This window comes from Carcharodon carcharias, chromosome 3 (genome assembly GCF_017639515.1).
Source record: "Carcharodon carcharias isolate sCarCar2 chromosome 3, sCarCar2.pri, whole genome shotgun sequence".
NCBI lineage: Eukaryota > Metazoa > Chordata > Chondrichthyes > Lamniformes > Lamnidae > Carcharodon > Carcharodon carcharias.
Genome location: NC_054469.1, coordinates 214827389 through 214853280, shown reverse-complemented (window position 1 = coordinate 214853280; position 25892 = coordinate 214827389). Strand labels below are relative to the sequence as shown.

General features: G+C 44.3%; 1 protein-coding gene across 4 annotated transcripts in view; it reads right to left on the bottom strand.

Moving 5' to 3' along the window:
• LOC121276573 (flocculation protein FLO11-like) overlaps nucleotides 1–25892 on the bottom strand; it is a 108445-nt gene that overhangs the window by 4448 nt on the left and 78105 nt on the right. Inside the window, exon 1 of one of the 4 annotated variants that reach the window (XM_041185143.1) lies at nucleotides 5726–5913. The exons of the other annotated variants lie outside the window; for them this stretch is intronic. The gene's annotated coding sequence lies outside the window, so the exon portion shown is untranslated. Of the gene's footprint in view, nucleotides 1–5725; nucleotides 5914–25892 lie in introns of those variants that run through there. 4 annotated transcript variants of the gene reach the window in all.

Below are 25892 nucleotides of genomic sequence, written 5' to 3'. Positions count from 1 at the left end.
TATTGCTAAGCAAGTGCCGCTTGATAGCACTGTTGATGACCCCTTCCATTACTGTACTGTGGATGGAGAGTAGACTGATGGGGTGGTAATTGGCCAGGCTGGATTAGTCCTGGGCAATTTTTCACATAGCCGGGTCAATGCCACTGTTGTAGCTGTACTGGAACAGCTTGGCTAAGGGCACAGCAAGTTCTGGAACACAAGTCTCCAGCATTATTACCAAAATTTTGTCAAGGCCCATAGCCTTTGCAGTATCCATTGACTTCAACCGTTTCTTGATATAACATAGAGTAAATCAAATTGGCTGAAGACTGGCATCTGTGATGCTGGGGACCTCCGGAGCAGGCTGAGATCAATCATCCACTCGGCACTTCTGGCTGAAGATTGTAGCAAATTCTTCAGCCTTACCTTTTGCACTGATGTGCTGGGCTCCCCATCATTGTGGATGGGGATATTTATGGAGCCTTCTCCTCCAATGAGCTGTTCAATTGTCCACTACTGTTCATGACTGGATGTGGCAGGGCTGCAGAGCTTACATCTGATCCGTTGGTTGTGGGATCGCTTAGCTCTGTCTATCACTTGCTGCTTATGCTGTTTGACACGCAAGTATTCCTGAGTTGTAGCTTCACCAGGTTGCAACCTCATTTTTAGGTATGCCTGGTGCTGCTCCCGGCATGCCCTCCTGCGCTCTTCATTGAACCAGGGTTGATCCCCTGGCTTGATGGTAATGGTAGAGTGGGGGATATGCTGGGCCATCAGGTTACAGATTGTGGTTGAGTACAATTCTGCTGCTGCTGATGGTCTACAGCCCCTCATGATTGCCCAGTCGTTAGTTGCGCGGTCTGTTTGAAATCTATCCCATTTAACACCCTATTAGTTTCACACAACATTTGTTCTGGAAACTGAAACTCAAATCAAAACTTCCTGAAAGTAGCGTGTGAGTTTTAACAGCTTATCAGGAAAGAGGAGGCAGCTGGTCTTGCAGGGCCCAGATTCTGAGGCTCAGTCGGACAGAGGGGTTTGGGGAGAAGACCCACAACAGGTGATGCTATTATGGGCAGAGGAAAAGGCCTGTTTCTGGGTTAACCACCAAACAGAGCGCTGGTGAGAATGGGTTCCCTGTTTGAAGGAACAAGGTTTATAGAGATTGAAAGACCAAGGAGTCACCAAAGGATGACTTGCTACTGGAGGTTCATTAGATTATATTCCGATTGAGTGTAGGGGACTCTGTTTTAAAAGGACACTGAAAGATTCAGTCTGGTGGGGCAGGGAGAAGAGATCCTGTTAATGCCAGGAGGAAGTTGGGATGTTAAATACAAGGCTATGGACAGTATCTTGTGGAGGAGTTGGGGGCCTTGGCCACTGGCTGCAGACCCAGCGAGAACCCCATGTCAGCTCTTTTAGGGAAAGTCTGCCACATCTTGTCCCATTCAAGCACTTGACAGGCCAATAGCAGGCTTTCCCCCAAGATCAAGGACCCCGGAGGCAAAGATCCTGCCCACTGAAACCTGCCAGCCAATCATAGAGGCAGTGGCTAACATTGGGATACCACCCACCCAGGGCCTCAGATCAAGGAGAGATCCAGGCACATGTAGGCGATGGTGCGGCGGAGGTGGGGTGGAGGTCGTACTGTACTGAGGGAGGGTCAGCAGCACAGGCAAGGTGTTGGTCTTCAGTGGGTTCCCCCCTTCCCTCAATCAGGCACTAAGTGCTTTTGAATGAGGGAGTCCCCTCCCCTGTGAGCTGCATAGTGAGCATCCCACCTGCGGGTGGGCTAATACCAGTGGCAGCGGATGATATTTAAGTGGACACTCATGTGCCTTCATTGGGGGCAGGATAGGAAGGTCATCCAGAGGCCTTCCTGCCACAGACTTAATCAGCATGGAGGTGGGAAGATGGGAAGTCCCCATCCACCACTCTCCCATCCGATTAAATGCCCACTTTGCCACCAAACCCACCACAGGCGAGGGGACCTATTCTGCTCTACATTTCTGCTGAGAGTGTGGTATAATCTATAAACATGGCGTGGGCTTTCTGGTTGTTGTAAGAGGTTAAATGGGGAGAACCTCTTCTGTAGTTTAGGGTATTAGTTGCCTACTACATAATGTTTTGTCAATGTTTTTAGTTTGGTCGTTACTGTAAGATTTTAACAATGTGAAATTTTGCTTTGTGATTCTTTGCATTGGTCACTGGGAAATTCATAACTTTTTAAAAATATATTATCAGTCTCTGCAGGAATCGTAACAGCACACTGATTTCTGTTTTTTACAGTGAGGCATATTAAGGTGTTTAAATGTCCCACTGTGGAGAGCGAGGCCAAGATGAACATATTTAAACCTACCTCCCATGGTGCAGTTCCGAGATTTGCTGCTCAGGTTTCCCAGGAGTCAGTGAAAGGGCTCCAGGGCTCCACAAAGTAGGTGCCTATATCAGCACTCTGTGTGGGCCAGGAGGAGTAGGAATGCTCCCCTCAGATCCTCAAAGAAGCTTCTGCCACATATTGTGGCTATTCTCCTTCTCAATCACAGTCTCTCCCCTCTCCCTACTGCGTCCTCTCTCTTCCCTCCTAATTTCTGGGTCCTGTCTCCAAGGATTCCCGGCTAGTCTCCTGCTACTAGGTTTTCTTGCCCACCAACTGCCCATTTGTTTGGCTGCTTGGCAGGAAACGGAAAAGGAATACATTAATAAAGTTAAACGCTGTTAATTTTGATAGGATTTTCACATTCTTGTTCCTTCCAGCATCTACACAAGAACATACAAAATAGGAGCAGGAGGAGGCCATTCAGCCCTTCAAGCTCACTCTGCCATTCAGTGAGACCCCTGCCTGATCTTCTGCTTCAACCCCATTTTCCTGCACTATCCCTGTATCCCTTGATGGTTTTAATATGTAGAAATCTATCGATCTCAGTCTTGAACATACTCAAGGACTGAGCCTCCACAGCCCTATGGGGCAAAGAATTCCAAAGATACATCACCCCCTGAGTGAAGAAATTTCTCCTCATCTCAGTCCTTATCGACCTACCCCTGATTCTGAGACTGTGCCCCTGGCCCCAGACCGCACCCCCCCCCCCCCCGCCACCCAGACAGGGGAAACGTCTTTCCTGCATCTACCCTGTTGAGCCCTGTAAGAATTTTATATGTTTGAATGAGATCACCTCTAACCCTTTTAACTCCAGAGAATAAAGACCCAGTCTATTTAATCTTTCCTCATAGGACAATCCTGCCATCCCAGGAATTAGTCTGGTGAACCTATGTTCACTCCCTCTTTGACAAGTATATATTTCCTTAGGTAAGGAGACCAAAACTGTACACAATACTCCAGGTGTTGTCTCACCAAGGCTTTATATAATTGTAGAAAGACATCTTGACTCCTGTACTCAAGTCCTCTTGCAATTAAGGCCAACACACCATTTGCCATCTTAATTGCTTGCTGTACCTACATGTTAGCTTTCAGTGGTTCATGAACAAGGACACCCAAGTTCAATTGAAGTTCAATGTTTCCCAGCCTCTCACCATTTAAGGGATACTCTGTATTTCTGTTTTTGTCTACCAAAGTGGATAACTTCACATTTCTTTGGTTGCTTTCCCCAACTCGCCATAAATATCAGGGCCAATCATTCTAACTCCATTCATACTCCATTTTCCCACCTGTGTCATGCCTTCTTTACATTGAGTTCTGACTGAAATGGAATTCTAATGTTGCTTTTCGCCCCATTACATCCACCAATACAAACAACCAGCCAGGGTCACAGGATACTGACCAGGAGCTGATCAATGTCTAATGCTAATCGTAGCACTCAGACTGTCAAGTGACTTAGTACAGTATGTTACTGTGGCATTGTGGTTATTTTACCAGACTTGTAACTCAAAGGCCTGGATTAACGATCCCGAGACAAAACTTCAAATCCCAGCACAGCACCTGGAAAATCTGAGGTCAATTAATTAATTAAATCTGGAATAAAAAACTATTCTCAGAAATGGTGACCAAATAGCCACCAGACTGATGTAAAAACCTATCTGGCTCACTGATGTCCTTTAAGGAAGGAAATCTGCTGTCCTTGCCCAGTCTAGTCCACACGTGACTCCAGACTCACAGCAAAAGGTTTGACCCTTATTTACCGTCTTAATGACCAGAAAGATACTCAGCTTTTAGAAATGGGAAACAAATGCAGACCTTGGCTGCAGTCCCCACATCGTGTGAATGAATAAAAAATGTTTTAGGAATGAAGATTTCTAATTTTGTGATCCAGCTACCTAAGGCAATATGGCTGTAAAAATGGGGGAATCCACATTATCTGCTTTTAACTTTATAAGGTGAAAGAATGAAACAGACAAATAGGGAAGCAAATACTTAAGAAAAGCTGTATTTGCCAAAATAGAAAGCTTTTCAGAAAAATTCGCAGGAAATTGGAAAACAAACACTGAATCTCCAGTCCATTACTTCAACATGTTGAAATGACACCCCACTTGAACAGAGATACACTTCATACAGCACAACAAAGCTGCTACTTACAGTTCATTCACAAAAGGAGACACTAACAGAAACAGACTTTACATGATGAAATTTCACTGTTTTGATATCAGTGAAGTTATGGTTTTTCTGTTGAATAATTAAATCATTTGTTGGAAAATCTTCAATGTCTGTCTGTCAAATACACAGGAAGTGTGAAGAGATCTCGGGGAAAGTATGTGTTTTAGATCAGCATTTTGAAGGTAAGATGCCTGCAACACCTGAGCTGAAATGACCGATATTCAGCATAATTTAGCTATTTTCTTCCTTACAATTCTACCTGCCCACTTTTATTTCACATATTCCAGCTCAAATAATGCAACCATGTACATTAAACGTAACTAAATGTAGAAGCAGGTGAGATTTTAGCACATAAGCAACATCATTAACATATAACACGAGGGCGGGGATTTTCCGGCCCCATTGCTGTGAGAGGTTCAGCCACCCAGTCAAAACTCCACTGACTAACGGCTGGACCAGAAAAGACCAGAGAAGACCTGGTGGTGGGCGGGGCTGGAAAATCCCACCCTAACTCTGTTTCTCTCTCCACAGATGCTGCCTGATGTGCTGAGTATTCCCAGCATTTTTTGACTTTATTATATCTGAGATTTTAGCAATCTGACTGAACAACAAGCCTTCTCCAAATGATGAAATGTTGTCTTGCAAAACTACTGGTTACCAAACTGTACCACGTCAGTGTGATGCTTACCAATGGGTCTTCATAAAAATGAAGTATTGACAGATACTTTAAATAGGTCAAAACATGAATATAAAAATGCCTGTCACTATTACCCAACACAATTGGAAAAAAAAGAGTAAAACTATCTTCAGATAAGCTCTGATGTTAAAGATGAGGGGATGCTGTACAGTAAATGCAGCAGCTGCCCAACTGCAGCTCAACATTGTTATCCCATAAACAATATGTAATGACAATATATAACTTAACTTGAGTTGGTCGTATTATACTGCTGGGGTTTAGGATACTGAGCACATACTTATATCTGGGATCAGTGCATCTCAAGTTTTCTATGTTTCCCCTTCCCTCAAATTCTTTGAGAAATCTTTAAAATCTACTAATACTATAAACTAATCAGCACATAGCAAAAAATGTGGTACTTTTCCACAACGGCATAACTTATGACATTAATAAGCATAAAATAACATCATTCACATTGAACAGATAAAACCCAAATCAGGTCTGGGAAGCCACCAGCTTACCCCTAATGCAACCACGATTGGAAAACGCCACAATCGACTTGGGATGTCGAAGGGAATCCTCCCACAGACAATGACTGAGAAGAAACACTGTTTCTGTTAACAGGACTCTGCCAAAGCCACCCAGAGTCAAAGCTAATGCAACCACCTTCCTGCAGCACTGGCTCAGCTCATATGATCAACTGCTGAAAGGAATTGTGTCAGCACACCCACATCCTGCCCACAGCTGTACACAGAGTCTTTGCAGAAAGTAGCACCCAGCTGTCTATTTATAAATGTGTTGCCCTTCCACATCACAGAAGGTAGATTCAGCATCTAACTGGTTAAATATATGGACCATTCAGAAGTATATTACCAAAGTCTCCTCACTTGCTGCACTAAGGAGGAGTTTTAAATTGTAGGAGCTGTAAAAAGCAATAACAACTCGCCCTCTGCACTGGCCCAACAAGGTTGCCTTGAGGCCCAAAATAAATTCAACTTTCACCTCGTCAAATCTGTTTGACCCTTTAACTAGGCTTCCTTTGCTTTGCTGCTTAAGTGTCTTGGTTCCTTCGTCAGGACACCTTCACACCTGGAGCCTAGTCATTAAACCCGGAAGCTAGCTCAGTAACACAACAGGCTTCAGCAGTGAGAGGTGGGAAATTCAGCCCTGAAAGTCAGAATAACTGCATTATCCAAAATATCAATCTGGAAGGATTGAAAATTAAACTGAATCTGACCAGATTAGGTTACAAAAATAGAGAAAATATAGACTGTGATATTCTTAATTGGTCCATCCTTCATGTCATTTATGCAACTAATTTACATAAATTACAATAATTATGAGAACTAATAATAACAACTAAATAAATATACTAAATGCTTTTTAAATATTTTCACCAACATCCAAAGGACAAAAGACAAGTATAAGACCCATCGTCAACACTGATTAGTTTGCATAATGGATTTACACCCAAAACATTAAGTTGCCTTTTCACTTTTTAGATTATAGATAACGCACCCTCTATGACTTGCCAGAATTTTCTGACTTTAATTTCAGATTTCCTACTTCGTATCAGACTGGAAAGTAGCAAATATAACCCCTCTATTCAAGAGGGGAGAGAAGCAGAAAACAGGAAACTATAGGCCAGTTAGCTTGATGTCTGTCACGGGGAAGTTATTAGAATCGATCATTAAGGAGGTTATACCTGGGCGCTTAGAAGAGCTCAAGGCAATTGGGAAGAGTCAGCATGGTTTTATGAAAGGAAAATCATGATTAACCAATTTATTGGAGTTTTTTGAAGGAGTAACGTGCGCAGTGGGTAAAGGGGAGCCTGTATACGTACTGTACTTGGATTTCCAGAATGCCACATCAGAGATTATTATGGAAAATAGTGCATGGTGTAGGGGTAACATATTAGCATGGATAGAAGATTGGCTGGCTGGCAGAAAGCAGAGAGTATGTATAAATGGGTCTTTTTCTGATTGGCAGGATGTGACAAGTGGAATCCCACAAGGGTCTGGGACTCAACTTTTTATGATTTACATCAATGACTTAGTGGAGGGGAGTAAAGACTTGGTAGCTAAATTTGCAGATGACACAAAAGGTAGGAAATTTGTTATGAAGAGGACATGAGGAAGTTGCAGACAGATATAGATAGGTTGGGTGAGTGGGCAAAGATCTGGCAAATGGAGTATCATGTGGGAAAATGTGAAGTTGTTAACTTTGGCAGGAAGAACAAAAAAGTAGAGTATTAAATGGAGACCGGCTGCATAACTCTGAGGTGCAGAGGGATCTAGGCATTCTAGTACATGAGTCACAAAATGTTAGTATGCAGGTACAGCAAGTAATTAAGAAGACTAATGGAATGCTATCCTTTATTATGAGAGGGTTTGAACATAAATGTAAGGATGTTACACCTCAGTTATACAGGGCATTAATGAGACTGCACCTCGAATACTGTGTACAGTTTTGGTCTCCTTATTTAAGGAAGGATGTGGAAGCATTGGAGGTGGTTCAGAGGAGGTTTACTAGATTGATACCTGGAATGAGTGGGTTGTCTTATGTGGAAAGGTTGGACAGACTGGGCTTGTTTCCACTGGAGTTTAGAAGACTGAGGGGTGATTTGATTGAGGGATACAAGATCCTGAGTGGTCTTGACAATATGGATGTGGAAAGGATGTTTCCTCTTGTGGGTGAGTCCAGAACTATGGGGCACTGTTTAAAATTAGTGGTCGTCCTTTTAGGACAGTGATGAGGAAAAATTTTTTCTCTCAGAGGATTGTGCGACTTTGGAATTTTCTGCCTCAGAAGGCGGTGGAGGTGGGGTCATTGAATATTTTTAAAGCGGAGGTAGATAGATTCTTGTTAGGCAAGGAAATCAAAGGTTATTGGGGTCAGATGGGAATGTGGAAATCAAAACACAAGTAAATCAGCCGTGATCTTACTGAATGGTGGAGCAGGCTCGAGGGGTCGAATGGTCTACTCCTGTTCCTATTTCTTATGTTCTTATGTTCTTATCTCAGTCATTTTGCCATTCTGTTATGAAGAAATTACAGCACTTTGCTTGGAAAACAATCAATTTGAAAAAAACCTAATAATCAATATTGGTAAATAGATCCGACACTTGTAATAGATTACATCATTGTTGGTAGTGTTAGAAAACGGTCTAGAGATTACTGTCATGGTATGAGTGCAAAAATACTTCACGGGCCGGAATCTTCTGCTCTCTTTGTGGTCAGCTTAGAGGTGGGAAGGGCAATTCATTCGGCAGGATAGTGGCCTGCCTGCCTCCACCAGAATTAAGTTCCAGGCGGGAGGGCCCTTGGCCGATCTTCCCACCCCCCTGCAAGGTCCTGAGAGTATTAGGAGGTCTTAACCTGTGCACTCTAGAATACAGAAGTGCAAGTGTTCATGCTGGCAGCAAAACTGAACACATCCTGTCAGCTCTTTAAAATCGGTCTGCCACAACAAGGGCAATGATTGAGAATCGATTAAAACAAAGCAATAACAGTCATCTTTCACCAAGTTTAAATAAAAGTTGAGTTAAAATAGTCCTCTAATAAATTCAATTGGAACATTTAGAATCCATCTTTCGAATCAGAGGTTAACAGCTGAGCACCTCTGGCATTTTGCAAGGTCCATGCACATAATTTCCACCCAGAAAAATATGCAAAACAAGTTATGCAACTCTTCAGAAGCTGCAATGCATTTCATTTGCATGCACACTCATACACTAGTTAGAAGGACTTGCATTATAGAAGTTACAGCTTGGTTCATTTAGTAGCCTCTGAATCAGGAGCTTTTGTGCTGAATCTCCATTCTAGGGCTTAAATATGTAACTGAAAATTACATTCCTGTACAATACTGAGGGAGATACCATTCTTCAAGTAGGAGATTAAACCAAGGCTTTGTTAACCTTTTCCCGTGGCTTCGTTTTAAACATTCTGGGGCATTATTTGAAGAAGGTCAGGGAATTATCATAGTGTCCAAGTCAACAGTTAATAATACCACTAAAAACAGATTATCTTGTCATCTGTCCCACTGACACTTGTGGGATTCTGTGCACAAAATCTGTCTTGATAACAGGAGTCACTGTATTTCACAGTAGCTCACTATTTGTGAAATGCTTTGAGACATTTCTGAGAGTAATGGTAAAGCGCCCTGTAAATATATCACTTTCTCATTCAGTACGATCTTAGGTAATCCTCAATCTCAAGGCCACACTCCCACTCTCTCCCCATACCCTTTGACGACTTTAGTGTCTAGGAATCGATTTCCTTTTTAAATATATTCAGGGACTTGGCCTCCACAGCCTCTGTGGTAGAGAATTCCACAGGTTCACCACCCTCTGAGTGAAGAAGTTGCTCCTCATCTCAGTCCTAAATGGCCTACCCTGTATCCTGAGACTGTGACCCTTTGTTCTAGACACCCCCACCAGCCAGAGGAAACATCATCCCTGTATCCAGTCTGTCCTGTCAGAATTTTATATGTTTCAATAAGATCTCCTTTCATTCTTCTAAACTCCAGTGAGTACAGGCCTAGTCGGCCCAATCTCTCCTCATATGACAATCCTGCCATCCCAAGAATCAATCTGGTGAAACTTCACTGCATTCCTTCTATAGCAAATATGGCATTTTTTATGTAAGGAGACCAAAGCTGCACACAATACTCCAACTGTGGTCTCACCAGCTACACTAAGACATCCTTGCTCCTGTACTGAAGTCCTCTCAGAATGCTGCATCTGCATGCTTGCTTTCAGTGATTGGTGTACAAGGATACCCAGGTCCCTTCGTACATCAACATTAGCCAATCTGTCACCATTTAAATAATACTCTTCCATACTTAAGTGGATAACTTCACACTTATCCAAGTTATACTGCGTCTGCTTTATGTTGAAATCATCTATTTGCCTTCACTCTTTCAAAATTCCAAAGTTATTTTGCTACTGATCCCATTGTCTCCTGTTCCAGATCTAACTTTCCTCTCCAAAGTCCTTCAATGTGTTGTCACCTCCCCAAGCATGCCCATCTTTCCCAGAACTCCATTTTTGAATCCCTCTTATCAGGTTTCCCCCCAAGACACAGGCTCTGAAACAGCTCTTATCAAAGGGGAATTTTCCATGCCCACTGGCAATGGGCGTGATGGGTGGCACGAGCAAGCAATATGGTGCCATTGGTTTTACGATGGCATGAAGCCAGTTCACGATCATCTCTCAGCCCACCAATGGCAGGCCATGTTTCCCGCCCTCGGACATCGGGTGCCTCATTACAATATATCAGCATATCATAATCAGGCCAGCCCCCAGAATCATGACCCCCAACACCCCACCCCACCCCCCGCCAACCCCCCCCCCCCCGCCGCCCCAGCTGGATCGTCCGCCACGTCAGCCCTGCCTTTGAAGTGAATGGTGGTAGTGGTGGTGGGGGGCTGGGGGCAAGGCCAGCCCTGCCGTTGTCTATAGCGCACAAGCATTCAGGGTGGGGGGCAGGGTGGGTGAGTGAAGTGGCTGCGCATTCGGGAAACCTGTATAAAGTGACCATTAACCTGCGATTGAGACAGTTCGGGCACAGCCACATTGATATGATTGGGGTTGGGCTCCTAGCTTCTCTGCCCAATCAAGCAACACAGAGGCATCAAAGTGCCACCAAGTGCTCCACAGCTTCCTCCCCCGCCCGGCACAGACTACAAATTCATGAGTGTTTTAGTGGACTGCAGAACAGTTGGACGCCTGCACACGTTGTACTATCTCCTCGCTAAAGCTAGTCATGGAGCAGTCACTGCTGGAGGTGCTCACAGCCCCTTGCAATGTCAGCATCCTGGTTTGGACCAGTCTCCCCCATGGTTGGAGCTAACAGGGCAGCCTTGCAGCGCACTAATCTCTGGCCATCCAAGTGGTGGTCAGCACTCCCCGGGAGTGTTAAGTGGCCATCACTTAACCAGGACAGGTTCTTAATACATCCATACTAACCACGTGTCTCTCTCATCCTGCAGGAGGAGTACATCAGGATCATGGATCCTGGTGAACTAGCTGTTTGCCTGATGGCCTACAGAGTGTGAAGAAGGCGGAGAAGTGATGGACTGAGGCAGGAACAGCAACGTCAAGGAGAAGGGGCAGCTCGGACTCCTGCACACTCTGGGTCACAGTGAACCATTGCTGGTCGGTGCCTAGCGACACCCAGGGTCTACAGACACCACCTGTCATTCCTGCAGATGACTGAGAACCAGTGTCGCTGATGACTGCACATGTCTAGGGAACTGGTGGCTCCCATCTGCTACTTACTGCAGGACTTGGTGCCAAGGGGACATGGAGGGAATCCACTGCTAGTGGCTGTGAAAGTGACCATGGTGCTCAATTTCTATGCCAGTGGCTCCTTTCAGGTCTCCACAGGTGACCTCTGTGGGATTTCACAATCCACCACCCACAAATGTACCCATGAGGTCACCGATGCATCTTCGCCATGACAACTACTTTGTGCATTTCGTCCGGGACCGGGACAGCCAGGATACAAGAGCCATTGGATTCGCCCAGATCTCGGGATTCCCACAGGTACAGGGTGCGATCGACTGCACCCATGTGGCGCTCAGGTCTCCATCGCTACACTCAGTGGACTTCATCAACCGCAAGGGCTTCCACTCACTGAACGTGCAGCTGGTGTGTGACCACCAGAAACACATCCTGCAGGTGTGCGCACAGTTTCCAGGGAATGTGCACGATGCCTACATCCTGAGTCACTCGCAGGTCCCTGCAGTCTTCCAGGGCCCACAGAGGCTGCAGGGTTGGCTCCTTAGGGACAAGGGCTGCCCACCGAGGCTGTGGCTGATATACCCGTGCAGCAGCCTCAGACTGCAGCAGAGCGACGCTATAATGAGGCTCATGCTGCAACTCGCAACTTGGTGGAGCAAACCATCGGGATGCTGAAGATGAGGTTCTGGTGCCTGGACCGGGCTGGTGGAGCCCTGCAATACAGTCCACAGAGGGTGTCACACATTGTCACCGTCTGCTGCGCCCTTTACAACCTGGCGCTGCAACAGGGAGAGGAGCTGGCTGAGGAGGAGATGGAGGAGCTGGAGGTCTCCTCCAATGAGGAGGACGCTGATGGAGTTGAGGGTGAGGGGGTCCTCGGTGGTGACGATGACGGGGATGAGGCTCTCACACTGGTTAGACGAGGCAGGCACACACTGGAGGCCCTCATAGCTGCCAGATTTGGGGAGGATGATGACAACATGCAGTGAGGTGACCCTGTAGATCCTCACGTCATTTCAATGAACGTTTGACTCCATCTGGCTTATGGCAGCGCAAATACTCTCCATGAGAATGTCCCTGTCATGCAGACGCGGTGGAGGCCCTAACAGACATGTGATTATAGGAGGATGATGATGATTCAAAGGTTATGGGGGTTTGATCGGAATGTGGAAATCGATGCACAAGCAGACCAGCCACGATCTTATTGAATGGTGGAGTAGGCTTGTGAGGCCGAATGATCTGCTCCTGTTCTTATTTCTTATGTTCTTATGTACGTGCAGTGAGGACACTCCATAGATCTTCACATGGCCTCTGAGAATGTCTGACTCCTGTCTGGCCGAGGGCAGCTCGCTTGCGCTCCATGATCAGGGCCATCTCAGAGACACAGCCATGGAACTTTAGACGCATCTGATGCTGTGTCCACCTTCAGCACCTCAGCCCTACAGGAGCTGGTGTACAGCATCACTGGTCACAGATGCTAGTGTGATGGGGGCCAGCCCCACCTTAAAGATGCTGAGAGCACATCGAGAGAATGAGAGAACTCTGTGGCACCTGCCCACTACATTCTGGCAGCAATGACCAGCACTGTCGAGGCACAGGCATCAGTAATGTGTCCAGGGAGTGTGAGGCTGGACCATCACTGTGGTCTGAAGGCTGCATAGAGCACGGGGAAGAGGTCCTGGACTGAGACACCTGCCTTTATCTTGTGCAGAAAGGTTTCACATCTGAGTGACAGGAACACTGCCCATCAGAACAAGGAGCCACAGGCAGGGAGACGTTCTTGGGAGTTTATTGATAATAGTGAACATTATGTACAAATGATTAAGACCAGTGCCCAGGCTGTGCAACTACTTTTACTTAACATTCCTAACCCTGCCGCTACATCTTGGTGCTCCCCGGACATCCACAGTGGAGGTGGAGGCAGCTTGCTGACTGCGACACCCTGTCTGTGATGACTTTGGCTGGTGTCTTCTGGAGGGCCGAGATTTGGAGGGCTCCGGCCTGCTTTCAGGGTCCTGCTGTGTGGCAGTGACACCCTCCTCGGCCTGTGGAGTTGGAGCTGTGGAAGCCACAGGAAGAGGAGAGTCAGACGGGCCGGTCACTCCCAGAGTCACTTGGGTGGGTGACCCTGGGCTGTGCACCTGCTGATCCTCCTCCTTATGAGTGTCCAAAGGCCCCACCAGGCTGACTGCTTGAGGAGCAGAGGTAGCTGAAGTGAGATCGGGCTACCCGGCACCCCTTTCGCGTACACACTGTTGGAGGCCAACTATGGCATCAACGATGGAGTGCAGACCATGCAACAGTGCAGGAGTGATGTCCTGGACCAAGGTCTCCATGGCAGCCGCAATCCTGCCAGTGTTGACCTCGGCGCATTGCAATGCCGGCGCTATCACCTCAGACTGAAGGCAGACAGACTCCTCCATTATGCCTAGCAGTCTGAGGAGTGCAGCCGACATCCCTTCCTGATGTTCCCGAGCTTGTCTTTGCAGCTCCAGCAACTGTGACATGACTGAGTCCAGAGGCTCATCATCTGACTCAGACACAGCAATGTTCTGGCCTCCAGCCATCCTCTGAGTGCCAGACACTTGGGCAGTCCCTACCCCCACCTGCTGTAGATCAGACTGTGCGATGTGCTCACCAGATTGTGATCCTGAGGCTACTCTAAAGCTGGGTCCCACCGAGGTGTGAGTCAAAAAGTAAAATCTTGTTTGGCAATTTCTGCATTTGCAGGTCCTTCAGTAAATTGGATTCATTTGGATCTATGGATCCCCATGGGGATCATAACATTTAGAAATTATGCAAATTTCTACCATGAATGTGTACTAATAGCCGGGCACTATTTTATAACCAATTCTACAGTGACGACAGTATCACTGTCCTGTACACCAAGCTTAGCAACAGGTATTCACCCCTTCAGTAGTCAGCTGTGACATGGTGGCATAGTGGTATTGTCACTGGACTAGTATTACTATAGGGTAATGCTCTGAGGACCTGGGTTTGAATCCCACCATAGCAGATGGTGGAATTAAAAGTCTAATGCTGACTATGAAACATTGTTGATTGTTATAAAAATCTATCTGGTTCACTAATGCCCTTTAGGGAAGGAAAGTTGCCGTCCTTCCCTGGTCTGGCCTACATGTGACTCCAGACCCACAGCAATTTGGTTGATGCTTAAATGTCCCCTAAAATGGCCTAGCAATCCACTCAGTTCTCAAGGGTAATTAGAACCATGGAAAAGTTACAGCACAGAAGGAGGCCATTTGGCCCATCTTGTCCATGCCAGCTGGAGGACACCCAGGTGCTCTTTCTAATCCCTGAACCCGGCCCATAGCCCTGCAGCTTACAGCACTTAAGGTGCAGATCCAGGTACTTTTTAAAGGAGTTAAGAGTTTCTGTCTCTACCACCAACTTGGGCAGCGAATTCCAGACACCCACTACCCTCTGTGTAAAAAAGTTCTTCCTCATGTCCCCCCTACACCTTCTGTCACTTATCTTGCATTTATGTCCCTTGGTTCTGGAATTCTCCACCAAGGGAACAATTTTATCCTGTCCACTCTATCTATTCCCCTCATAATTTTGTAAACCTCAATCAAGTCACCTCTCAGCCCTCTTTGTTCTAAGGAAAATAACCCTAACCTAACCAATCTCTCCTCATAGCTACACTTTTCTAACCCTGGCAACATTCTTGTAAACCTCCTCTGCACTCTCTCCAGAGCTATTACGTCCTTCCTGTAATGTGGTGACCAGAACTGCACACATTACTCCAGTTGTGGCCTCACCAGTGTTTTATACAATTTCAACATTATACCCTTACTTTTACAGAACAAAGAACAAAGAAAAGTACAGCACAGGAACAGGCCCTTCGGCCCTCCAAGCCTGCGCCGATTATATTGCCCGCCTACTAAAACATTTTGCACTTCTGGGGTCCATATCCCTCTATTCCCATCCTATTCATGTATTTGTCAAGCTGCCTCTTAAACGCTATTATCGTACCTGCTTCCACCACCTCCTCTGGCAGCGAATTCCAGACACTCACTACCCTCTGCATAAAAAACTTGCCCCGCACATCTCCTCTATAGTTTTCTCCTCTTAACTTAAATCTATGCCCCCTAGTAATTGACTCTTCCGCCCTGGGAAAAAGCTTCTGACTATCCACTCTGTCCATGTCACTCATAATTTTGTAAACTTCTATCAAGTCGCCCCTCAATCTCCATCGCTCTAGTGAGAACAATCCGAGTTTCTCCAACCTTTCCTCATAGCTAATAACCTCCAGACCACGCAGCATCCTGGTAAACCTCCTCTGCACCCTCTCCAATGCCTCCATATCCTTCTGGTAATGTGGGGACCAGAATTGCATGCAATATTCCAGGTGTGGCCTAACCAAGGTTCTATACAGCTGCAGCATGACTTCCCAGCTTTTATACTCAATACCCCTGCCAATGAAGGCAAGCATGCCATATGCCTTCCTGACTATCTTATCCACCTGTGTTGCCACTTTCAGTGACCTGTGGACCTGTACACCCAGATCCCTCTGCCCGTCAATGCACTTAACGGCTCTGCCATTTACTGAGTAATTCCTGCCTGTATTAGACCTTCCAAAATGCATTACTTCGCATTTGTCCGGATTAAACTCCATCTGCCACTTCTCCGCCCAAGTCTCCAACCGATATTTTTATTTGTTTTTTTTTTTAAGTTATTTTCACCCCTGGCCAAATGAGCTAACTGCCCTCTTCTCCTCCTGCAAATGAGAAATAGTCTGGGTTCCCCTGTATTAACTGCCCAATTTGAAGCCCCACGCTCGACATTCTTTTGCACACTCTGCCCTACCACCCCACGCACCCCTGTCCCAATGTATTCAAGACCAGCAAATGTAGAAAGAAGGATATTTGTTTCATTCTTGGGACATGGAATTTATTGCCTATCCTGGATTGCCCTCAGAAGTCGGTCCAATTATTCTATATTCTATACCTCTACCAATGAAGGAGAGCATTCCATATGCCTTCTTTACAACCTTGTCTACTTGAACTGCTGCCTTCAAGGACCTGTGTAATTGTATGCCAAGATCTCTCACTTCATCTACCCCTCTTAGTATATTCCCATTTATTGTGTAATCCCTGTAATTGTTTGACTTCCCTAAATGTATGGCCTCACACTCCTCTACACTATCCACTACTCGGCCAATCTTTGTGTCATCTGCAAATCTCCCAATCGTGCCCCCCACGTTCACGTCCAAATTGTTAATATATAACACAAACAGCAAGGGTCCCAACACTAAGCCCTGTGGAACACCACTTGAGACAACTTTCCATTCGCAAGGGCATCCATCGACCATTACCCTTTGTTTCCTATTACAAAGCCAACCTTTTATCCAGTTTGCCACATTACCCTGAATCCCATGGGCTTTTACTTTCCTGACCAGTCTATGTGGGACCTTGTCAAATGCCTTGCTAAAATCCATGTACACAACATCCACTGCACTAGCTTCATCAACCCTTCTTGTCACTTCCTCAAAGAATTCAATCAAATTTGTGAGGCAAGACCTTCCTTTAACAAATCCATGCTGACCATCCCTGACTAGTCCATGTCTTTCCACATGACAGTTAATCCTATCTCTCCGGATTGATTCTACTAATTTGCTCACCACTGATGTAAGACTAACTGGCCTATAATTGTTTGGCATTTCCTTTGATCCCTTTTTAAACAATGGAACTACGTTTGCATTTCTCCAGTCCTCCGGTACCTCCCCTGTATCTAGTGAAGATTGGAAAATCATCCTCAGAGCATCTGTTATCTCCTCCCTGACTTCCTTCAGCAGCCTCAGAAACAATCCATCTGGCCCTGGTGACTCATCAACTTTCAAGGATTTGTCTCACAATGTTCCTCCTTGTCTACTATATCTACATCCACCCTTTCCTTTGTAAACACAGAGACAAAATATTCATTTAAAACCCTTCCGACAGCCTCTGCATCTACACACAAGTTTCCATCTTCATCTCTGATAGGTCCCACTTTTTCCTTAACTAACCTTTTGGCACTAATGTATTGGTAAAACATCTTTGGGTTATCTTTAACTTCACTTGCTAATCTTTTTTCATGCCCTCTCGTTGATTTCCTTATTTCATTTTTTACTTCGTCCCTGCACTTCCTATATTTGTCTAGGCTATCTGCAGTGCTTAGTTCTTTGTGCCTATCGTATGCTTTCTTTTTCTGTTTGATCTTCCCCTGTATTCCTCTAGACAACCGGGGGGGCTAGATTTGGCAGTACCACTCTTATTTTTGTAGGGGACATGTCTGCTTAGCTAATGCTGCCCACATCCCATGAATGAATTTTAAATAAAGGTGGCAGATTATGACTGGTTAAGACTACCCAGTCTTGCTGACTTCCTCATGTTTTCTTTATGTTTACAATCTTTACGGGACTTCATGGAGTACCATTCTCTGTTGCTTATATTGAAGTATGAAAGCATTCAGAATCAGTAATAATAATATGCCATGTTATACCAAAGAGAAAGCCAGAAAATTTCCATCAGGTTAGGGCAAGGAATTATCAAAGTCAATGATTTCTTATTTTGAAGCCACGATAAAGGTAACCAGGATTTCTTCAAGTCCAAAACAAAAACAGAATTACCTGGAAAAACTCAGCAGGTCTGGCAGCATCGGCGGAGAAGAAAAGAGTTGACGTTTCGAGTCCTCATGACCCTTCGACAGAACTGTTCTGTCGAAGGGTCATGAGGACTCGAAACGTCAACTCTTTTCTTCTCCGCCGATGCTGCCAGACCTGCTGAGTTTTTCCAGGTAATTCTGTTTTTGTTTTGGATTTCCAGCATCCGCAGTTTTTTTGTTTTTATTTCTTCAAGTCCAGTTAGATTGATTTTCAAAAAAGTCTTTTATTTCAAACCCACTCGCTGGTTAAAACTAGAATTTAAATTGATTATTGGGACAGAAGTGGAGCTGAAGCAGTGGACCATTGCTATAGTACCAAGAGAAATTGCCACAAACACAACTCAACTCTCTAAATAAATATGTTCAATTCTTAAGCTCAGAAGAAAAAGCACCCAGTTTCCTCAACACTGATGCATACCTGTTTTAAGCATAATTCAATACTTGATAAAAATATTTTCCAGTAATTATGTAACAATAAAAGCACACTACAAATATCAATTGTAGTCAGATGTTTGCCCAGTCCCCACCTAAACAGTTGATTTCAGACTTTGCTACTAAATGCATCCCCTTCTTTGGTTACCATCTGATGCTGAACCAGACCACTCACAACCTTGGTGTCCTATTTGACCCCAACTGAGCTTCTGACCACATATCTTCTCCACCACCAAGACTGCTTACTTTTGCACAACTCCATCACTGCTGAACAGCATCTAGCTGAAAACCTCATAGGTTCTAGTCTGCTGTCTATATCCTCACTCACCCCACGGCCTGGCCACACACCTCCCCTGTGCTCACTGACCTACACTGGCTTCCAATCAAGTGACACGTTGATTTTAAAATTCTCCTCTTTGTTTTGAAATCCCTCCAAACCCTCACCCCTATCTTTGAAGCCTCCTGCAACCTCACAACTTCTGAGATATCTGTACTTCCCCAATTCTGGCCTCTTGGGAATCCTTTAATCTAATTACATTATAATTGGTGACCATGCATTCTAATGCCAAGACCCTAAGCCCTGGAAAACTCTCTCTAAAACTGTCCACCTTACCATCCCTCTTTCCTCCTTTAAGACACATCTGAAAGCCTATCTTGATGATCAAATTTTTGGTCACATAACCTAACACCACCTTGCTCTGGTGTTGTTGTTACGGTGCTGGTGTTATGGTGCTGGTATTACAGTGTTGTTGTTTCAGTGTTGGTATTACAGTGCTGGTGTTACGGTGCTGGTATTACAGTGCTGGTGTTACGGTGCTGGTGTTATGGTGCTGGTGTTACGGTGCTGGTATTACAGTGTTGTTGTTACAATGCCAGTATTACGGTGCTGGTGTTACGGTGCTGGTATTGCAGTGCTGGTATGACGGTGCTGGTGTTATGATGCTGGTGTTACGGGGCTGGTATTACAGTGCTGGTATTACAGTGCTGGTGTTACGGTGCTGGTATTGCAGTGCTGGTGTTTCGGTGCTGGTGTTATGGTGCTGGTATTATGGTGCTGGTGTTACGGTGCTGGTATTGCAGTGCTGGTATTACGGTGCTGGTATTATGGTGCTGGTGTTACGGGGCTGGTATTACAGTGCTGGTATAACAGTGCTGGTGTTACGGCGCTGGTATTGCAGTATTGCTCTTAGGGTGCTGGTATTACGATGCTGGTATTATGGTGCTGGTGTTACGAGGCCAGTATTACGGCGCTGGTATTACAGTGCTGGTGTTACGGTACTGGTGTTATGGTGCTGGTGTTATGCTGTTAGTATTACGGAATTGGTATTATAGCGTTGGTATTACTGTGCTGGCAGTTTTGTTTGATAATTGCTCCAGTGCTGGTATTACAGTGCTGGTGTTATGGTGCTGGCATTACAGTGTTGGCATTATGGTGTTAGTGTTACAGTGCTGGTGTTATGCTGCTGATATTATGCTAGTGCAATTACGGTGCTGGTATTGCAGTGCTGGTCTTAGGGTGCTGGTATTACAGTGCTGACACTACGGGGCTGGTATAACGATGCTGGTATTATGGTACTGGTGTTATGGTGCTGGTGTTATGCTGTTAGTATTACGGAACTGATATTACAGTCTTGGTATTACTGTGCTGGCAGTTTTGTTTGATAATTGCTCCAGTGCTGGTATTACAGGGCTGGTATTACGGTGCTGGTGTTATGGTGCTGGCATTACAGTGCTGGCATTATGGTGTTAGTGTTACAGTGCTGGTGTTATGTTGCTGGTATTATGCTGGTGGTATTACAGTGCTGGTATTATGTGTAGTATAAGGGTCTGGCACATAAAGGGTTGATGTGGGAGTGAGTACAGTATCACCCACACAATGATGTGAGACAAACGTGACTCACACTTAGGAGTCAGTGTAGTGTTGGATAGAGCCATGTGTAGAAGCAAGCATAGAGACAGCTCCTAGCTTGGAACTTTACTGTACCTATGTTTATAGTTTCCAATAGTTAATAAATACTTTTTGCGGAACTACCTAAGACTATGAATACCTTAATAAGACCTACCAAACTATGCTCAACGCCTTCCAACATGGCGGCAGTGAATGGAACAACTCAAAACCTCATCGAAGAAAATTAAAATCCTGGAAAACTGAAGGAAAAAATCAAAGCAGCTTTCTGACCTGAAGAAAGGCTTGAGAAGTAAAGGCACAGACGGAAATCGCTAGAGAAAAGTTCCAAAGAAAGGCTTGGAAGCTGAAGGCAGAAATTATTTCCTCACTGCAGCAGAAGACTCCACTGAATCCCATGGATTTCCAGCTGAGGACTGCAGAGTCAGCAGCTCCACAGGAGTGAGCTAAAACATTCTAATTCCTGGATAACACAAGCCCTGAAAAAAGTTAAATACTGCAATAATCAGAAGCTGCTGTTTAAATCGCAGTCCGAGAAAACTGATTTCTGAGTCAGTGCTGGATCACATGATGGCCAAGCAGTTCAGTTTTATATAAATTAAGGGGTCTTTAATCCAGCCTTGCAAATGAGTGCAGTTTGGATCTGAGTTTGGACCTGGGAGTTTGGTGAGTGGAAGGAAGTGTTCCTTTCCTTTTACTTTTTCTAACTTTTTTACCCTGCAGGAATTGGTTCTTACTCCACTACAGGGAAAGAAGCTTAGCTGTTTGGTGAGTATCTGCCAAATGGTTAAGGTTTATTCTATTCCTAAGGTTTAAAATAGTACAGGAACTGATGGTAAGGTTAATAAAATATATAAAAAATGAACCTAAGTAATTGAATAATACAATTAAGCAGTTAATTAAAACACATTAAGGTTGACAGGACAGGTGATGTATCATGACAGCAGCATGTGGCGGATCCTGAATAACATTGTGATCCGGGGCAAACACGTCTGCAGCAAGTGTTTGCGGCTCAAGGAACTTTGACTCAGAGTCATTGAGCTGGAGGCTGAGCTGCAGACACTGCAACACATTGGCAAAGGGGGGAGGTTACCTGGATGCTTTGTACCAGGAGGCAATCACACCCCTAAGAATAGGGTCTTCTGATTTGGTCAGTGTTCAGGGACGGGAGGGTGTGACTGTGAGTGAGGCAGATAAGGGGACCCAGAGGGCAGGAGTGTGAGCCTCACCAATTGACCAATAGGTTTGAGGCTCCCTCAGCTTGTTTGGATGCGAGTGGGGCTACAGGGTGGATGAGCAGACTGACCACGGTTCCACAGTACAGGAAGCCATTCAAGTAGAGGGAGCAAAAAGGAATATGGTGGTTATAGGGGACAGTATAGTGAGGGGGATTGATACTGTTCTCTGTAGCAAAGAGTGAGAGTCCAGTTGGCTGTGTTGCCTGCTTGGTGCCAGGGTTTGGGACATCTGCTCAGGGCTGGAGAGGAACTTACAGTGGGAGGGGAGGATCCAGTCATTGTGGTCCCTGTTGGTACCAACAACATAGGTACGATAAGGAAGGAGGTTCTGCATAGTCAATATGAGGAGCTAGGCACTAAATTAAAAAGCAGAACCTCAAAGGCAATAATCTCTGGAGTATTATCTGAGCTACATGCAAATTGGTATAGGGTACATAAAATTAGAGAGATGAATACATGGCTCAAAGACTGGTGTGGGAGAAATGGTTTCCCATTCTGGGGCACTAGCACCAGTGCTGGGGAAAGTGGGAGTCATACCACTGAGACGCTCTACACCTGAACAATGCTGGGACCAGTGTTCTAGCGAGCTGCATAACTAGGGAAGTAGAGAGCATTTTAAACTAAATAATGGGGGCAAGGGATCAACTTTGGGAAGATGCGTTAAGTCAAACAGTAGAGGCAAGGCTAAAGAGAAAGATATTAACGAGGGAAATGATAAACAGACCATGACAGGAAGGGACAGATAGCATAAATTTAAGAGTAAATCAGCAGGTAAGGCTAGAGGTTACAAAAATAATAAAAGGACAAAACTAAAGGCTGTGTATCTGAATGCATGTAGCTTTCGCAATAAAACAGATAAACTGATAGTGCCAATATAAATAAATAAGTATGATCTGACAGCCATCAGAGAGACATGGCTTCAGGATGGCATAGATTGGGACCTGAATATTGAAGGGAACATGACATTTAAGAAGAACAGGAAGCTCAGCAAAGATGGTGGTGTGGCTCTCTTAATTAAGAATGGTATTAGCACAATCGAGAGGGATGACTTAAGTTCAGGAAACCAGGATGTAGAAGCGGTTTGGGTAGAGATGAAATATAATAAAGGCAAGAAGTCACTTGTGGGAGGGGTGTACAGGCCCCCTAACAGTAACCATATGGTAGGACAGGGTATAAAGGAAGAAATAATGGGAGCTTGTCAGAAAGATACGGCAATAATCATGGGGGATTTTAATTTACAAATAGACTGGAAAAATCAGATGGACAAAAATAGCCTAGATAAGGAACTTATAAAATATTTTCATGATTGTTTCTTAAAACAGCATGTTCTGGAGCAAACCAGAGAGGCACCCCTACGTAGCAACAATCATAATATGTTGAGTTTTACCTTCAGTTTGAGGGAGAGAAGAGTGGGTCTAAAAATAGTATATCAATAGTATAGTTAAATTTAAATAAGGACAATTTATGAGGGCATGAAAGCAGAGCTAGCTAAAGTGAACTGGCAAATTAGGTTAAGGGACAGGTCAATAGAGATGCAGTGGGAGATATTTAAGGGTATATTTCACCACACACAGATAAATACATCCCAACGAGAAAAAAACATTCCAAGGGGAGGACCCACCATCAGTGGTTAACTAAAAAATGTTAAAGCAAATATTTTCAGTTAACCATAATTGTGCAAAAATGGGTGGCGAGTCAGGAGATTGGACAGGATATAAAAAAACAGAAAAAATGACTAAAAAATTGATAAGAAAGGAAAAATTTGAGCATCAGAGAAAGCTAGCTAGAAATAAAAAGACAGATAGTGAGAGTTTCAGTAGATATTTAAAGAAGAAAAGTTAACAAAGTGAGTGTTAGTCCAATAGAAAGTGAGTCTGGGAAATTAATAATGGAAAATAAGGAGAAGGCAGATGAATTGAACAGGTATTTTGCATGAGTTTTCACTATTGAGGATACAAGTAACATCCCAGAAATAGGTGTAAATCTGGAGATGGGAGGGAGGGAGGAACTCAACATTACAATCACCGAGGAAGTGGTACTGAGTAAATTGTTGGAGCTGCGGGTTAACAGGAGACCGTGTCATGATGGGCTTCATCCCAGGGTTTTAAAAGAAGTGTCTAGTGAGATAGTTGATGGATCGGTTTTAATTTTCCAAAATTTCTTAGATTCGAGAAAGGTTCCATTAGATTGAAAATAGCAAGTGTAACTCGTTTATTCAAAAAGGGAGGAAGACAGAAAGCAAGAAACTACAGGCCAGTTAGCTTGACATCTGTCATAGGAAAAATGTTAAAAGGTATTATTAAAGACGTTATAGCAGGGTACTTAGAAAAATTCAAAGTAATCAGGCAGAGTCAACATGATTTTGTGAAAGGGATATCATGTTTAACCAATTTGTTGGAGTTCTTTGAAGAAGTAAGACATGCTGTGAATAAAGGGGAACCAGACGATGTACTGTATTTAGATTTCCAGAAGGCATTTGATAATATACCTTTGTGGAAAATAAAAGTTCATGTTGTAGGGGCTAAAGTATTGGCATGAATAGAAGGTTGGATAGCTAATTACAAAAATAAAGTAGGCATAAATGGGTTATTATCTGTTTGGCAAGATGTAATGAATGGTGAGCCACAGGGATCAGTGCTGGGGCCTCAGCATTTTACAATTTATATAAATGACTTGGACTGAAGGTATGGTTGTTAAATTTGTTGCTAACACCAAGGTAGGCAGGAAAGAAAGATGTGAAGAGGACGTAAAGAGGCTAGAAATGATATAGATAGGTTAAGTGAGTGGACAAAGATTTGGCAAATGGAGTATAATGTGGGAAAATATGAAATTGTCCATTTCAGCAGGAAGAGTAAAAAAGAAGCTTATTATCTAAATGGTGAGAGATTGCAGAGCTCTGAGATTCAGAGGGATCTGGGTGTCCGAGTGCATAAATGGCAAAAAGTTAGTATGTAGCTACAGCAAGTAATTAGGAAAACTAACATTACTGTTTATTGTGAGGGGAATTGAATACAAAAGTAGGGAAGTTATGCACCAGTTATATAGAGCACTAATGAGACCACATCTGGAGTACTGTGTATAGTATTGGAAGGAAGGAAGTAAATGTGTTGGAAGCAGTTCAGAGAAGGTTTACCAGACTAATTCCTAGAATGGTCAGGTTGTCTTATGAGAAAAAGTTGAACAGGCTAGGCTTGTATTCGCTGGAGTTTAGAAGAGTAAGAAGTAACTTGATTGCAACATATAAAATCCTGAAGGGTCTTGACAGGGTGGATGTGGAGGGGATGTTTCGTCTTGTGGGTGAATCTAGAACTAGGGGTCACTGTTTAAAATTAAGGGTTCGCTCATTTAAGACAGAGATGAGGAGATGAGGAGAATTTTTTTCTTTCAGAGGATCGAGGGCCTTTGGAACTCTCTTCCTCAAAAGGTGATGGAAGCAGAATCTTTGAATATTTTTAAGGCAGAGCTAGATAGATCCTTGATTAACAAGAGGTTGAAATGTTATCAGGGGTAGGTGGGAATTTGGTGTTGAGGTTACAATCGGCGCAGCCATGATCTTATTAAATGGTGGAACAGTCTTGAGGGGCTGAGTGACCTAATCCTGCTCCTAATTTGTAGGTTCATAGGTTCATAGACAAGGAACTAATGAATCAACTGCAAAATTTGATAAAGCTTTAAAATCATTTGCCCCTCATGTTGACCTCGGAACTACCAAAATCTTTGAAAGGGCTAAATTTAACCAAACTCGGAGAACATGCTGACTCCTTCATCAATGATCTGTACAGAATGGCTGAAGACTATGATTATGGTGAGCTGAGATCAGAGCTAATCAGGGATAGAATAGTAGTAGGAGTGGCAGACCATGCACTCTCAGACATGCTTCAAGCGAAGGAAGATCTAACCCTTAAGAAAGCCACCCAGATTATCAGGCAATCTGAGATCTATTTGCAGCACAGGTCCATATTAGGGGGAGAAAGCAAACCGTGCACAAAGTAAGCCCCACTGTCCAGTTAGTTAGACAGCACAGAAACAGGGAGAGTCCACACCAAGGGAAGCAACACCCTTGCCGACCATGTAGAGTGACCATGCCAGAGCAAAGCACTCCCACTGGCATGATCATTGTCCAGCAATTTCAGCCCAATGCTTTCAATGGAACCAAACTGGACACTTCTGGAAGCTTTGCAAAGACATAACATCAAAACGCATAG